Below are 17,132 nucleotides of genomic sequence, written 5' to 3'. Positions count from 1 at the left end.
GCGGCCGAGTCTCGCAGGTGAAAATCCAGCTCTGGCACCGGTACTCCGGAGCGGGCGTGCAGCCGCACAGCAATACATGGAGCTGCACGCTCCGCTCCGGAGTGCCGGCGCCAGAGCTGGGTTTTCACCTGCGAGACTCGGCCATATCTCGCGTATGTGTGATCCCGGCCTTATTCTGTACCTTTGTTTTTTCTTCATAAGGGGTCAAGAACTTACTGGCAGGTAGTTACTAACCGCCTGCTACCTTCCTGTACTGCGATTATCTCTTCCAGATCAGCCAGAGATTATGTTGCTTCCTTTGACCTCACATCTACAGTAAGGGTACCGTTACACAAAACGATTTACCAACGATCACGACCAGCGATACGACCTGGCCGTGATCGTTGGTAAGTCGTTGTGTGGTCGCTGGGGAGCTGTCACACAGACAGCTCTCCAGCGACCAACGATGCCGAAGTCCCCGGGTAACCAGGGTAAACATCGGGTTACTAAGCGCAGGGCCGCGCTTAGTAACCCGATGTTTTCCCTGGTTACCATCGTAAATGTAAAAAAAACCAAACCGTACATACTCACATTCCGGTGTCCGTCAGGTCCCTAGCCGTCTGCTTCCCGCACTGACTGAGTGCCGGACGTAAAGTGAAAGCAGAGCACAGCGGCCGGCAGTCAGTCAGTGCGGGAAGCAGACGGCTAGGGACCTGACGGACACCGGAATGTGAGTATGTACGTTTTTGTTTTTTTTTACATTTACGATGGTAACCAGGGTAAACATCGGGTTACTAAGTGTGGCCCTGCGCTTAGTAACCCGATGTTTACCCTAGTTACAAGCGAACGCATCGCTGGATCTGTGTCACACACACCGATCCAGCGATGACAGCGGGAGATCCAGTGACGAAATAAAGTTCCAAACGATCTGCTACGACGTACGATTCTCAGCAGGGTCCCTGATCGCTGCTGCGTGTCAGACACAGCGATATCGTATGGATATCGCTGGAACGTCACGGATCGTACCGTCGTAGCGACAAAAGTGCCACTGTGAGACGGTACCCTTACTCTCCCTTACAGTCTACTCTGTTGATAGGGAGCCACTGCCTTTGTCTTGCTAATTGATAGTCGGCTCCCCACAGTTAGGCAGTGGGGAGCCGGCTATCAATCAGCATCACATCGGCAGTCATGCCCTGTAGTCAACTGAAGAGAAGGAACAACTGATGAAATGATGCCACAGCAAGCAGGATAATCGCAAGTAAGAGCGGTCCGAGACTGCTCTGACCCGACAGTGTAGGTAATTAGCAACAACCTGTCTATAAATTCTTAACTTCATAAGAAAAAAACAACGAAGGCCCAGATAATTCCTTTAATACAGCACCAAAGATTTACAATAGTGAAGTATTAAACCAGTAGTCTCATGGTAGCTTTCAGGAGCGCACTGCTGCTCCGCCTCAAGAGCGCACTGCTCCTCCATTATTTACAGTTCGGACCAGCTGTATGGTTGCACGACGGGTCCAAACTGTGCGCTCTCTGATGTTGCGAGTAGAGAACGCTAGGAGGAACACTTAAGCTGTCCCAAATCTCCATCCAGTCAACTTCAGAGCAGCGCTGACAAGCTCCATTTGAAAGCTCTAGTAAGTACTCTGCTTCTTCAGACACCGCTGATAGACTGCACCAGTGGCTGTGAACTTGGCAACAAGCAGCAAACTATAAAATTAAAAATCCATCCATGCTTGAGAATGGAGCAGATTTTTATAGAAAATGCAGAATATATACACATTATATACATAAACTGCTTACAGCTTAACCCCTTGAGAACTTGAGAATGACCCTATAAGGCTGGGTCTACCCAGAATGTAGCTGCGACCCACTCCAAGTGACCTAGAAGAGAACTGTGCCTGTGCTATTTTCCACCAAAATGGAAAAGAAAGTGGTCGAACAGGTAAGTTGCCAGGGTCACAGCACAAGTCTGAACAAATCATCAAAATCTAACAAACCTTTGGTGACTTGTATAATAACGTCACACCCAAAATCGCTGGCCAGCCCGGGCCTAGATATCCTTCTACATACCCCGTGGGTGCACACTGCCCAACCTCAGGATATCCGCACAGGTCAGGACAAACAGGACTCCATTCACAATGAATGAAGTCACATACATCAACAAGACATGGGAAAGAGCAAGGCGGCACGCAGGATGAGCGGCATGTCATCTGGCAGCACAGGCACAGGCACAGAATAAGGCCGGCGTCACACTTGGCGTAAGACAATACGCCACGTATTATACGTCCGTACTACGGCTGTAATACGGAGAAATGTTCCCAAAATAGTGATCCGTAGTCAGGGTGTGTCAGCGTATTTTGCGCATGGCATCCTCCGTATGTAATCCGTATGGCATCCGTACTGCGAGATTTTCGCGCAGGCTTGCAAAACCGACATCTAATGGATTTATGTGCTCAAATGTTCGGGAAAACATATATACAGTATATATATATATATATATGTCATTGAGACACATATATATATATTCTGTATTTAGATTTCATTCAGCGCGATATCTGTGAACAGCCGGTAATTCAATTGCCGGCTTTTCATTTCTCCTGCACAAACCCGACAGGATATGAGACATGGTTTACATATAGTAAACCATCTCATAGCCCCATTTTTTTTGCATATTCCACACTACTAATGTTAGTAGTGTATATGTGCAAAATTTCAGCGCTGTAGCTGCTAAAATAAAGGGTTAAATGGCGGAAAAAATTGGCGTGGGCTCCCGCGCAATTTTCTCCGCCAGAATGGTAAAGCCAGTGACTGAGGGCAGATATTAATAGCCAGGAGAGGGTCCATGGTTATTGGCCCCCCCCCCGGCTACAAACATCTGCCCCCAGCCACCCCAGAAAAGGCACATCTGGAAGATGCGCCTATTCTGGCACTTGGCCACTCTCTTCCCACTCCCTGTAGCGGTGGGATATGGGGTAATGAAGGGTTAATGTCACCTTGCTATTGTAAGGTGACATTAAGCCAGATTAATAATGGAGAGGCGTCAATTATGTCACCTATCCATTATTAATCCAATTGTTTGAAAGGGTTAAAAAAGCCGGATTACTCGCCGGTAATGCTCTTTTAATGAGTCCAGGACAGCACCCCACATGAGAGAGAGGGATCCGCCCATAGGAACAGGAAACCTACAGAATAAAAGGAGGCGGTCCCCTCTCCTCCTCAGTTTAGTTTACAGAGTATAAAAAGGGAACCGCAAAAGCTTTAGTATTAATTCTTATTCAGCAAAATATCTTAAAAACTCTATACAACCATTATTTGTGAATTAAAGAAAGGGCTGTGCATAATCAGGGAGGGTTGTAAATGGGTGCTGTCGTGGACTCATTAAAAGAGCATTACCGGTGAGTAATCCGGCTTTTTACCCTTCGCCACGACAGCACCCCACATGAGAGACTTTCAGAGAGTCATTACTCGGGTGGGATTACTGTACTAAGCACAGCTCTACCAAAGGTCAAATCAGAAGATGAAGATAGATCAAGTCTATAATGGTTGTAAAAGGTAGAAGGTGTAGACCAAGTTGCGGCCTTACATATTAGATGGATCGGGACATCCGCTTGTTCCGCCCAGGAGGAAGCCATGGCTCGTGTTGAGTGCGCTTTAATACCCACTGGAGGAATCTCGCCTTTTGATGTATAGGCCAAGCAGATAGCATCTCTGATCCACCGAGATATGGTAGCTCTCGTGACCCCGTGTCCTTTCTTGTGGCCCTGAAAGGAGATAAACAGAGCCCTACTCTCCCTCCATGTTTGACACCTTTCTATATAAGTCAGGATGGCTCTTCTGACATCTAAGGTGTGGAACTTATGTTGTTCAGGGGTTACAGGAGAATCAAAAAAGGAAGGGAGAAATATTTCCTGTGACCTGTGGTAGGTGGATGCTACCTTAGGGAGGTATGAGGGGTCTGGTTTTAGGACTATTCGATCATGGAATATCAGTAAGAATGGTGGGTCTACTGATAGGGCCTGGATGTCGCTAACACGTCTGGCTGAGGTCAGGGCTACCAAAAGGGCTACTTTATATGTGAGGACATTTAGAGGTATAGAATCTAGAGGCTCAAATGGGGAGCTGGTTAAGGCTTCTAGCACTAGATTTAAATCCCACGGAGGTAGACGGGGAATATGTACCGGGTTACTTCGTTCACAAGACTTAATGAATCTGGAGACCCATCTATCAGCGGCTATATTATATCCATATAGGGCTCCTAACGCTGATATCTGGACTCTTAAGGTGTTCACTGATAATCCTAATTCTCTACCTTTTTGTAGGAACTCTAGAATAGGTGTTATCGGAACCTGATTAGTGAATGGTACTGTATGAAATTCTAAGAATTTTTTCCAAACCCTGCTATATATCAGGGTGGTAGATCTTTTTCTACTTAGTAGCAGGGTTTTTACTAGCTGTTCTGAAAAACCCCTTGAGCTTAGTAACTGCCGCTCAAGTTCCACGCCGTCAAGTGAAGCCCTTTCACTTGCGGGTGGAAAAACGGCCCCTGGAACAGTAGTTCCCTGTCCAATGGAAGAATCCATGGATCGGATAGACACATGCTTTGGAGGCAGGAGAACCACGGCCTCTTTGGCCAGAAGGGTGCAATGAGGATCACCCTTGCACGTTCCCTCCTGATCTTCCTGATCACTAGCGGAATTAGAGACATTGGAGGAAAGGCGTAAGCCAGTCTGAAGTCCCAAGGATGATGTAGGGAGTCCAGCATGTCTGGATGATCCATGGGGTTCAGGGAAGCGAATCTTTCTACCTGCCTGTTGCCTCTTGTGGCAAATAGATCTATCTGAGGCACTCCCCATGCTCTTGTTATTAGTATGAACACGGTTCTGTTTAAGGACCATTCTCCCTGGCGCAGCCTGTTTCGACTGAGGTAGTCCGCTTTGGTATTTTCTACTCCTCTGATGTGTAGGGCTGTTAGGGATGTAAGATGAGTCTCTGCAAACTGGAAGATCTCCCCTGCGATGGTCATCAGACTTCCTGACCGTGTACCGCCCTGACGGTTTACATAGGCCACTGTGGTGGAGTTGTCTGAGAAAACTCTTACATCTGCTCCTTGAATCTGTGGAAGAAAATAATTTAAGGCTTTTCCTACTGCTGTTAATTCTTTCCAATTTGACGAACATGATGATTCTGACTGATTCCAGGTATCCTGGACTATGTCATCTTCCATATGTGCACCCCATCCCGTAGGGCTGGCATCTGTAGTAATTATTTTGGATGGATCTACTATCCACGGTACACCCCCTGAAAGGTGTCCCATATCTAGCCACCAGGCTAGAGATTCTATGACATCTCTAGAGAGAGTTAGTTTACTCTCTAGGTGTCCTTTCCGTCCCTGGGCTGACAGTACTTCGTACTGTAATTGGCGGGTATGGAATTGAGCCCATGGTACAGCCGGGATACATGAGGACAATGATCCTAGTAAGGACATAGCCTTTCTCAGTGTCATGTAGGGGTTTTTTATTGCTTCTGACACCTTTGACTGTATAGTCGTTTTCTTTGAATGCGGGAGGAAGCTTTTTTGACTTACGGAGTCTAGCTGGATCCCTAGAAACATTTGAGTAGTGTCTGGATTCAGTCTGGACTTTTCGAAGTTGATAATCCAACCCAACTCCTGCAGGGATGAGATTGTGTTAGACAACCGCAATTTACATTGAGCCACAGAATTCCCTATCACTAAAAAGTCATCCAGGTAGGGTATTATTAAAGTGTCCCGTTGGCGTAGTTGAGCCATTACCTCTAACATTACTTTTGTAAAAATGCGGGGGGCCATAGAAAGCCCAAATGGCATTGCTACGTATTGGAAGTGACGAACCTGTCCCTTCAGGATGACCGCTACTCTTTAGATACTGCTGGTGTTCGGCATGTATAGGAAGGTGATAGTAAGCATCTTTTAGGTCTATCCCGGCCATGACACACCTAGGAAACAAAAGCTTGATGGTAGAACTAATGGATTCCATTTTGAAAGTGTGATTACGTAAAAAGGAATTTAGTTTTTTGAGGTTTATGATGGTTCTGAATGAACCATCTGGTTTATTGATCAAGAATAAAGGGGAATAGAACCCCCTCCCTTGATCTCGGGGAACCTCTATCAATACTTTTTTAGATAGAAGCGACAGGATCTCTGATTCCAGAGCTTCTTGTTGTTGTTGAGCTCTTGGAGATGTTACAATAAAAGAATCCCAAGGGATCCTATCAAATTCTAATCTCAATCCGTTCCCAATAATGTCCAGAATCCAAGGACTAGATGTTATCAACTTCCATTTAGTAAAGAAATATTTCAATCTACCGCCCACTTCATAATTAACGGTACTTATTACGTTTTTGGTTATAGGATCCGGAAAACAGAGCACCTCTTTGTTTTGGATCCTTTGCTTCCCAGCGCTCCCTTTGTTCAGTAGTTTTGTTCCTGGTGAAGGAGCGCCTCCTGAAAGCTCTCCCTGGCAGGGGATCGCACAAAGTTTTGCCTTGGCCTGTGCGTCCCCTTTCCAATTTTTCAACCAGAGTGCTCGCCGGGCTGTGTTTACTAGGCCGGCTGACCTGGCTGTTAGACGTAGCGAATCCACCGACGCATCGGCTAGAAATGCTACTGCATCTTTCATTAGAGGGATTTTCGACAGAATTGTATTTCTCGAAGCTCCACTCCTAATTTGTTCCTCCAGCTGCTCTGTCCATACTAGCAGTGACCTTGCAGTACAGGTGCTAGAGATGGCTGGTCTAAATGCCCCCGTATTAGCCTCCCATGACCTCTTAAGTAAGGCTTCTGCTTTTCGGTCTAACGGATCAGTTAGAGTCCCTGAGTCCTCCACAGGCAAGACCGACTGTTTAGAAGTTGAAGCCACTGCCGCATCAACTTTTGGTATCTTTTGCCAGGAATTAAGTTCTTCGTCACTGAAGGGGTATCGTCTTTTAGCAGAGGATGGCAAGAATCCTCTTGTATGTTGTTTCTCCCACTCTTTTTTAACCAGCTCCTTAATTGTGGGTATGGCGGGGAAGGACCTTCGTTTTCTTTGTCCTAACCCCGCGAACATGATGTCCTGCGCTGACTTCTTTCCCTTCTCATCTGGGCACCCCATCGTGCTCCTGACGGCTTTAATTAAATTGTCTACACTACTATTTGGTAGACAAAGCCCTCCTTCATATTCCGATGAACTTGGCTGGGACTCCTCTTCATCAGAGGATTTTTGTACTACCTCTGACTCCGAGCTTACTGGAGATCGGGACCTGCTAGGCTGACGGGTACTGGTGCTACTTGTATGGGCCAGACCTTGCATCTCTTCACGAATTATGGCTCTAACGTCAGACGGAGTCATTACGTTTTCTTGCCGTAAGGTCAATACGATGCACTCTGCATATAACCTCTTAGTATATGAGTCCGGGAGGGGTTGCAAACATAAGGCACATTCTCTGTGTTTGGTTTTATGTGTCCTTTTCTTAGTCTAGAGGAAGGGGATATAGGAGGAACATATATCAGCATATGGGAAGAGACTCTTTTAAAACTCACCCAGTGAAGCTGACAGGTACCGGTTCTGGAGGCGGATTCTTAGCTGAAAGACCTTTCTGTTTGGTGGCAGATCGCTTTTCCTGGGATAGATCTCCACTTTTGGTGCTGCTCCTGGCGCTTGTCTCCTTACTGGGAGACTGCTCTGTTGCAGACAAGTGCGCTACATCGGCCGGTGAAGCCATACTTACACACACCGGCCGACGCTAGCGCTGCACTTTTAAATCTGGCGCCGAATCTCCTGCCTCCCCGGACCCAACCCGGAAGTGCTCCAGCGGCTTCCGGGTTAGACGCGCCGCTCCTCCTTACCATGCGGCGGCTACTGGATAAGAAGCCGGCCGCTGAGCGCGCGCGTCCTCATGGATCCGGGCGGCCCAGCGGCACCGAACCCGGACCATGGCGATGATCAGACGAGGGGGGAGGCTGCAAACAGTGGCTCCCCCGCCGCTGCCTCTGGTACCGCAGCCCCTGCCGTTCCACCAGAGACCGACGCAGGCGGGTGCATGGCCCAGGAATCCTTTTGGACTGCAGGTACTTCGGGTTCCCATAGAAACAGGTAACCTAAACTGAGGAGGAGAGGGGACCGCCTCCTTTTATTCTGTAGGTTTCCTGTTCCTATGGGCGGATCCCTCTCTCTCATGTGGGGTGCTGTCGTGGCGAAGGGTAAAAACACACACACACACATGATTTAAAAGTATTTTAATGAAATAAACAGCGGTTGTTTTAAGAATTTATTGCTCTCTCAATCCATTTGCAGACCCTCGCTTGGCAAAATAATAAACGCACAAGATACATACCCTCAGCTGAACCGTCACGTCCCACGAGGTAATCCATCTGAAGGGGTTAATTATTTTACAGGCAGGAGCCCTGCTAATGCAGCTGTGTGCTCGTGCTTGTAATTCCCCGGCGAATGAATGAAATGTAGGTCATTGACTTACATTTCCTTCAGTCGCGGTGATGCGCCCCCTGGTGGATGTCCTCATATGACCTGGAGCGTGGGAAAAAGTTCCCAGGCTGCAGTTCATGAGAACATCCAGCAGGGGCGCATCACCGCAACTCAATGTAAGTACAGATCCAGCTTTCCTTTCAGCACCCGGGGGATTACAGGCACGAGCGAGTGGTTTATCGCAGCTCGTGCCTGTAATATTAGTTAACCCCTTCAGATGGATTACCTCGTTGGACGTGATAGGTCATCTGAAGGTATGTATCTTGTGCGTTTATTATTTTGCCAAGCGAGGGCCTGCAAATGGATTGAGAGAGCAATAAATTATTAAAACAACCGCTGTGTTTATTTCATTAAAATACTTTTAAATCGTGTGTGTTTTTTAACCCTTTCAAACAATTGGATTAATAATGGATAGGTGTCATAATTGACGCCTCTCCATTATTAATCTGGCTTAATGTCACCTTACAATAGCAAGGTGGCATTAACCCTTCATTACCCCATATCCCACCGCTACACGGGAGTGGGAAGAGAGTGGCCAAGTGCCAGAATAGGCGCATCTTCCAGATGTGCCTTTTCTGGGGTGGCTGGGGGCAGATGTTTGTAGCCGGGGGGGGGGCAATAACCATGGACCCTCTCCTGGCTATTAATATCTGCCCTCAGTCACTGGCTTTACCACTCTGGCGGAGAAAATTGCGCGGGAGCCCACGCCAATTTTTTCCGCCATTTAACCCTTTATTTTAGCAGCTACAGCGCTGAAATTTTGCACATACACACTACTAACATTAGTAGTGTGGAATATGCAAAAAAAATGGGGATATGAGATGGTTTACTGTATGTAAACCATGTCTCATATCCTGTCGGGTTTGTGGGGGGAGAAATGAAAAGCCGGCAATTGAATTACCGATTTTTCACTAACACCGCTGCATATTTCTCGCAAGTCACACTGCTGGTCCGTGTGGAATCCGTATTTTTCTCGCCCCCATAGACTTTCATTGGCGAATTTTTTGCGCAATACGCTGACAAACGCAGCATGCTGCGATTTTGTACGGCCGTAGAAAGCCGTATATTATGGATCCGTAATATACGGCTGATAGGAGCAGCCCCATTGAGAATAATTGTGCCGTATGTTATGCGAGTTTTACGGACGTAGTTTCTGCGCTCTTACGTCCGTAAAACTCGCATGTGTGACGCCGGCCTAAAGCGTGCAGGATGAGCGGCATGTCATCTGGCAGCACAGGCACAGGATAAGGCGTACAGGATGAGCGGCATGTCATCTGCCAGCACAGGATAAGGTGCAGGATGAGCGGCATGTCATCTGGCAGCACAGGCACAGTCTAAAGCGTGCAGGATGAGCAGCATGTCATCTGCCAGCACAGGACAAGGTGCAGGATGAGCGGCATGTCATCTGGCAGCACAGGCACAGGATAAGGCGTACAGGATGAGCGGCATGTCATCTGCCAGCACAGGCACAGGACAAGGAGCAGGATGAGCGGCATATTATCTGCCAGCACAGGCACAGGATAAGGTGCAGGATGAGCGGCATGTCATCTGGAAGCACAGGCACAGGATAAGGTGCAGGATGAGTGGCATGTCATCTGGCAGCACAGGCACAGGAACACCCTCTGACACCGCCTCCCCTGCTGCGCTGTGTTACGGAGGCCTCCACTTCACCCACACTCCTCGACCCGGCAACAAACATGGTGGAGGAGTGGGTCTTCTCCTTTCTTCAAACTGCACCTTTAACCCAATCCCACCTCTTCCCTCCCTTATCCTCCCCTCTTTTGAAGTCCAGTCTATCCGCATCTACTCTCCCTCCAACCTCCAAGTGGCCGTCATATACCGACCTCCAGGCCCAGCCACTGCCTTTATTGACCAATTCTCCACCTGGCTTCTTCACTTTCTCTTTGCTGACATTCCCACCATCATCATGGGTGACTTCAACATCCCCATTGATACCCTTCAGTCAACAGCCTCCAAACTTCTGTCCCTTACCTCATCCTTTGGACTTACTCAACGGTCCTCCGCAGCCACCCACACAGACGGGCATACACTAGACCTGGTATTCACCCGTCTCTGCTCTCTATCTAACTTCACCACCTCCCCTCTCCCTCTATCCGACCACCATCTGCTCACCTTCTCATCCCTGTCCTCCAACATGCGCACCCCCGCAGAAACCTTTACACACCTAGACACCCACACACTCTCTGACTCCATCGTACCACTGGCATCCATATCCTCACTCCACGACACAGACACTGCCACTGCTTTCTACAATGCCACTCTCGCATCAGCTATTGACACGGTTGTCCCTCTCATCCATGGCAGAGTGCGACGTATCAATAGACAACCTTCGTATCTTCCCTATCCTACAACCCCAAACAGTTATTCAAAACCTTTAACTCCCTCCTCCGCCCCCCACTGCCCCCTCCAACCTCCCTCATCTCTGCTGAGGACTTGGCCACACACTTTAAAAATAAGATCAACCAGACAAGGCAAGTCTTTATTGTTCAACAACCACAACCCCTTTGTATACCAGACCAATGCCCAAACACCATAACCTTCCTATCCAACATCACTGAAGGGGGGCTTAATTGTCTCCTCTCCAAATCGCACCTCACCACCTGTGCGCTCGACCCCATCCCATACCACCTCCTCCCCAACCTCACCACCACACTTATCCCATCCCTAACCCACCTGTTCAACCTATCACTAACTTCTGGCACCTTCCCTTCTGCGTTCAAACATGCCACAATCACGCCTATCCTTAAAAAGCCAACCCTCGATCCAACTGCTATGTCCAGCTATCGCCCAATATTGCTGCTCGCTGAACTTTCCTCCCACCTCTCATCTAACTTGTTGTTCGACAATCTACAATCTGGTTTCCGCCCCCATCACTCAACTGAGACTGCCCTGACCAAAATCACTAACGACCTACTTACCGCCAAAGCTACTGGACAATACCCTGTACTCCTCCTTCTAGACCTGTCCTCTGCTTTCGACACAGTTGACCACTGCCTCCTACTACAGATCCTCTCCTCCTGAGGCATCAAAGACCTCACCCTATCCTGGATCGCCTCGTACCTTTCCAACCGCACATTCAGCGTCTCCCACTCCCACACTACCTCCTCATCCCACCCTCTCTCTGTTGGAGTCCCCAAAGGCTCTGTTCTAGGACCCCTACTCTTCTCAATCTATACACTTGGCTTGGGACAACTCAAAGTCCCATGGACTCCAGTACCACCTCTATGCTGATGACACTCAGATCTACCTCTCTGGCCCAGACGTCACCGCTCTGCTGTCCAGAATCCCAGAGTGCCTATCAGCCATATCCTCCTTCTTTCTCCTCTCGCTTCCTCAAACTCAATGTGGACAAATCTGAACTCATCATCTTTCCTCCATCCCACAGATTTTCCTTACCTGACCTATCTATCGCAATCAATGACATCATGCTTTCCCCCGTACAGGAAGTCCGCTGCCTTGCAGTAACCTTCGACTCGGCCCTGTCCTTCAAACCGCACATCCAAGCTCTTTCCACCTCCTGTCGCCTCCAGCTCAAAAATATCTCCAGAATCCATCCTTTCCTTAACCTTCAATCTACTAAAATGCTTGTGCATGCCCTCATCATCTCCCGCCTTGACTACTGCAGCATCCTTTTCTGCGGCCTCCCTGCTAACACCCTTGCACCTCTCCAGTCCATCCTTAACTCTGCTGCCCGACTAATCCATCTCTCTCCTCGCTACTCCTCCGCTTCCGCCCTCTGCAAATCTCAACACTGGCTCCCATTCCCTCAGGGTATCCAGTTCAAATTACTAATACTGACCTACAAAGCCATCCATAACCTGTCTCCTCCATATATCTCTGAACTAATCTCCCGATATCTTCCCTCACGTAATCTCCGGTCCTCCCAAGACCTCCTTCTCTCCTCCACACTTATTCGCTCCTCATCCAATCGCCTCCAAGACTTCTCCCAAATATCCCCCATCCTCTGGAACTTTCTGCCCCAACACGTCCGACTATCAACCACATTCAGATCCTTCAGACGGAACCTGAAAACTCATCTCTTCAGGAAAGCCTACAGCCTGCACTGACCCCGCTGCCTCCTCATCACTACAGAAGCTACCGCCTCACCAACACCGGAGCTCCTGCAACCCCCAACCTACTGTCTCCTTCCCCATGATCCTACAGAATGTAAGCCCGCAAGGGCAGGGTCCTCGCCCCTCTGTATCAGTCTATCATTGTTAGTTTGTTTACTGTAAGTGGTATCTGTAACTTGTATGTAACCCCTTCTCATGTACAGCACCATGGAATCAATGGTGCTATATAAATAAATAATAATAATAAGGCGTACAGGATGAGCGGCATGTCATCTGGCAGCACAGGCACAGGATAAGGTGCTGGATAAGAGGCATGTAATCTGGCAGCACAGGCACAGGATAAGGTGCAGGATGAGCGGCATGTCATCTGTCACCACAGGCACAGGATAAGGTGCAGGATGAGCGGCATGTCTTCTGGGAGCACAGGCACAGGATAAGGTCCAGGATGAGCAGCATGTCAACTGCCAGCACAGGCACAGGATAAGGTGCAGGATGAGCGGCATGTCATCTGTCACCACAGGCACAGGATAAGGTGCAGGATGAGCGGCATGTCATCGGGCAGCACAGGCACAGGATAAGGTGCAGGATGAGTGGCATGTCATCTGCCAGCACAGGCACAGGATAAGGTGCAGGATGAGCGGCATGTCATCTTCCAGCACAGGCACAGGATAAGGTGCAGGATGAGCGGCATGTCATCTGGCAGCACAGGCACAGAATAAGGTGAAGGATGAGCAGCATGTCATCTGACAGCACAGGCACAGAATAAGGTGCAGAATGAGCGGCATGTCATCTGCCAGCACAGGCACAGGATAAGGTGCAAAATGAGCAGCATGTCATCTGTCACCACAGGCACAGGATAAGGTGCAGGATGAGCGGCATGTCATCTGGCAGCACAGGCACAGGATAAGGTGCAGGATGAGCGGCATGTCATCTGGCAGCACAGGCACAGGATAAGGTGCAGGATGAGCGCCATGTCATCTGCCAGCACAGGCACAGGATAATGTGCAGGATGAGCGGCATGTCATCTGGCAGCACAGGCACAGGATAAGGTGCAGGATGAGCGGCATGTCATCTGGCAGCACAGGATAAGGTGCAGGATGAGCGGCATGTCATCTGGCAGCACAGGCACAGGTGCAGGATGGGCGGCATGTCATCTGTCACCATAGGCACAGGATAAGGTGCAGGATGAGCGGCATGTCATCTGTCACCATAGGCACAGGATAAGGTGCAGGATGAGTGGCATGTCATCTGCCAGCACAGGCACAGGATGAGCAGCATGTCAACTGCCAGCACAGGCACAGGATAAGGTGCAGGATGAGCGGCATGTCAACTGCCAGCACAGGCACAGGATAAGGTGCAGGATGAGCGGCATGTCATCTGGCAGCACAGGCACAGGATAAGGTGCAGGATGAGCGGCATGTCATCTGCCAGCACAGGCACAGGATGAGGTGCAGGATGAGCAGCATGTCATCTGTCACCATAGGCACAGGATAAGGTGCAGGATGAGCGGCATGTCATCTGTCACCATAGGCACAGGATAAGGTGCAGGATGAGTGGCATGTCATCTGCCAGCACAGGCACAGGATGAGGTGCAGGATGAGCAGCATGTCAACTGCCAGCACAGGCACAGGATAAGGTGCAGGATGAGCGGCATGTCATCTTCCAGCACAGGCACAGGATAAGGTGCAGGATGAGCGGCATGTCATCTGGCAGCACAGGCACAGAATAAGGTGCAGGATGAGCGGCATGTCATCTGCCAGCACAGGCACAGGATAAGGTGCAAAATGAGCAGCATGTCATCTGTCACCACAGGCACAGGATAAGGTGCAGGAGGAGCGGCATGTCATCTGGCAGCACAGGCACAGGATAAGGTGCAGGATGAGCGGCATGTCATCTCGCAGCACAGGATAAGGTGCAGGATGAGCGGCATGTCATCTGGCAGCACAGGCACAGGTGCAGGATGGGCGGCATGTCATCTGTCACCATAGGCACAGGATAAGGTGCAGGATGAGCGGCATGTCATCTGTCACCATAGGCACAGGATAAGGTGCAGGATGAGCGGCATGTCATCTGTCACCATAGGCACCAGATGCAGTTTATTCTATTTTTCCCATTAGAAAGATGTAAATACTGCTGGACACACCAACAATCCCCATCCCCAGAGACATCACACGTCCATCTCATACATGGCCGGCACTATCCGGCAGCAATGATCACACATACAAGCTCGGGGATGTACGACCACAGACGCAGCGACCACCTACAAGTGGACCGCACAGCCCTCTGCTCCATTGTCTGCACACTTAGGACAATGGCCGTGAACCGGCACAGCGATCATCACAGGCTTCACCTCGTTCTCCGGGGGTCGCTGCTGACAGCCGCTCCGCAGCTCTAGGCGCCTTAGTCTGAACGGCGGTACCGAGGCTGTCGCCTTGTGGACCGGACCTTCGGCTTCCAGGCCGTCGGGGAGGAGGAGAAAGAGGGAGGATGGAGAGGAGGAGGAGAGAGAGGAGGAGGAGGGCGGTAAAGATGTCAAACATCCAGAAGTGTCAGAGATTCGGCGCGGCGGCCATTTTGCGATCTGTGTATGCGGAAGTAAAGAACGGAGGAGCCTGGCTCCATGTTCTCACAGGAAGAGACCTGTATGTGTACACTACAGTACTGGTGTCACTATGATTACAGGACCTGTGTGTGCACACGGCCGTACTGTGGTGTCACTATATATATTATACATGACCTGACCTGTATGTGCACACGGCCGTACTGTGGTGTCCCTGTATATATTATACATGACCGGACCTGTATGTGCACACGGCCGTACTGTGGTGTCACTGTATATATTATACATGACCGGACCTGTATGTGCACACGGCCGTACTGTGGTGTCACTGTATATATTATACATGACCTGACCTGTATGTGCACACGGCCGTACTGTGGTGTCACTATATATATTATACATGACCGGACCTGTATGTGCACACGGCCGTACTGTGGTGTCACTGTATATATTATACATGACCGGACCTGTATGTGCACACGGCCGTACTGTGGTGTCACTGTATATATTATACATGACCTGACCTGTGTGTGCACACGGCCGTACTGTGGTGTCACTATATATATTATATATGACCTGACCTGTATGTGCACACGGCCGTACTGTGGTGTCACTGTATATATTATACATGACCGGACCTGTATGTGCACACGGCCGTACTGTGGTGTCCCTGTATATATTATACATGACCTGACCTGTATGTGCACACGGCTGTACTGTGGTGTCACTGTATATATTATACATGACCGGACCTGTATGTGCGCACGGCCGTACTGTGGTGTCCCTGTATATATTATACCTGACCTGTATGTGCGCACGGCCGTACTGTGGTGTCACTGTATATATTATACATGACCTGACCTGTATGTGCACACGGCCGTACTGTGGTGTCACTGTATATATTATACATGACCTGACCTGTATGTGCACACGGCCGTACTGTGATGTCCCTGTATATATTATACATGACCTGACCTGTATGTGCACACGGCCGTACTGTGGTGTCACTGTATATATTATACATGACCTGACCTGTATGTGCACACGGCCGTACTGTGGTGTCACTGTATATATTATACATGACCGGACCTGTATGTGCACACGGCCGTACTGTGGTGTCACTGTATATATTATACATGACCTGACCTGTGTGTGCACACGGCCGTACTGTGGTGTCACTATATATATTATATATGACCTGACCTGTATGTGCACACGGCCGTACTGTGGTGTCACTGTATATATTATACATGACCGGACCTGTATGTGCACACGGCCGTACTGTGGTGTCCCTGTATATATTATACATGACCTGACCTGTATGTGCACACGGCTGTACTGTGGTGTCACTGTATATATTATACATGACCGGACCTGTATGTGCGCACGGCCGTACTGTGGTGTCCCTGTATATATTATACCTGACCTGTATGTGCGCACGGCCGTACTGTGGTGTCACTGTATATATTATACATGACCTGACCTGTATGTGCACACGGCCGTACTGTGGTGTCACTGTATATATTATACATGACCTGACCTGTATGTGCACACGGCCGTACTGTGATGTCCCTGTATATATTATACATGACCTGACCTGTATGTGCACACGGCCGTACTGTGGTGTCACTATATATATTATACATGACCTGACCTGTATGTGCACACGGCCGTACTGTGGTGTCACTATATATTATACATGACCTGACCTGTATGTGCACACGGCCGTACTGTGGTGTCACTGTATATAGTATACATGACCTGACCTGTATGTGCACACGGCCGTACTGTGGTGTCACTGTATATATTATACATGACCTGACCTGTATGTGCGCACGGCCGTACTGTGGTGTCACTGTATATATTATACATGACCTGACCTGTATGTGCACACGGCCGTACTGTGATGTCCCTGTATATATTATACATGACCTGACCTGTATGTGCACACGGCCGTACTGTGGTGTCACTATATATATTATACCTGACCTGTAT

At 49.1% G+C, this 17,132-nt stretch overlaps 1 protein-coding gene across 2 annotated transcripts in view; it reads right to left on the bottom strand.

Annotated features, from left to right (window-relative positions):
* The window catches only part of C5H5orf24 (chromosome 5 C5orf24 homolog), a 65,772-nt gene extending 50,708 nt beyond the window's left edge, over positions 1-15,064 (bottom strand). For both annotated transcript variants that reach the window (XM_077266089.1, XM_077266090.1), the window contains exon 1: positions 14,928-15,064. The gene's annotated coding sequence lies outside the window, so the exon portion shown is untranslated. The remainder of the gene's footprint in view (positions 1-14,927) is intronic.
* Positions 15,065-17,132: the final 2,068 nt, after the last annotated feature.

This window comes from Ranitomeya variabilis, chromosome 5 (assembly GCF_051348905.1).
Source record: "Ranitomeya variabilis isolate aRanVar5 chromosome 5, aRanVar5.hap1, whole genome shotgun sequence".
NCBI classification, from domain to species: domain Eukaryota; kingdom Metazoa; phylum Chordata; class Amphibia; order Anura; family Dendrobatidae; genus Ranitomeya; species Ranitomeya variabilis.
Note: the sequence above shows the minus strand (reverse complement) of the source record. Positions and strands in the feature narration are given on the sequence as shown.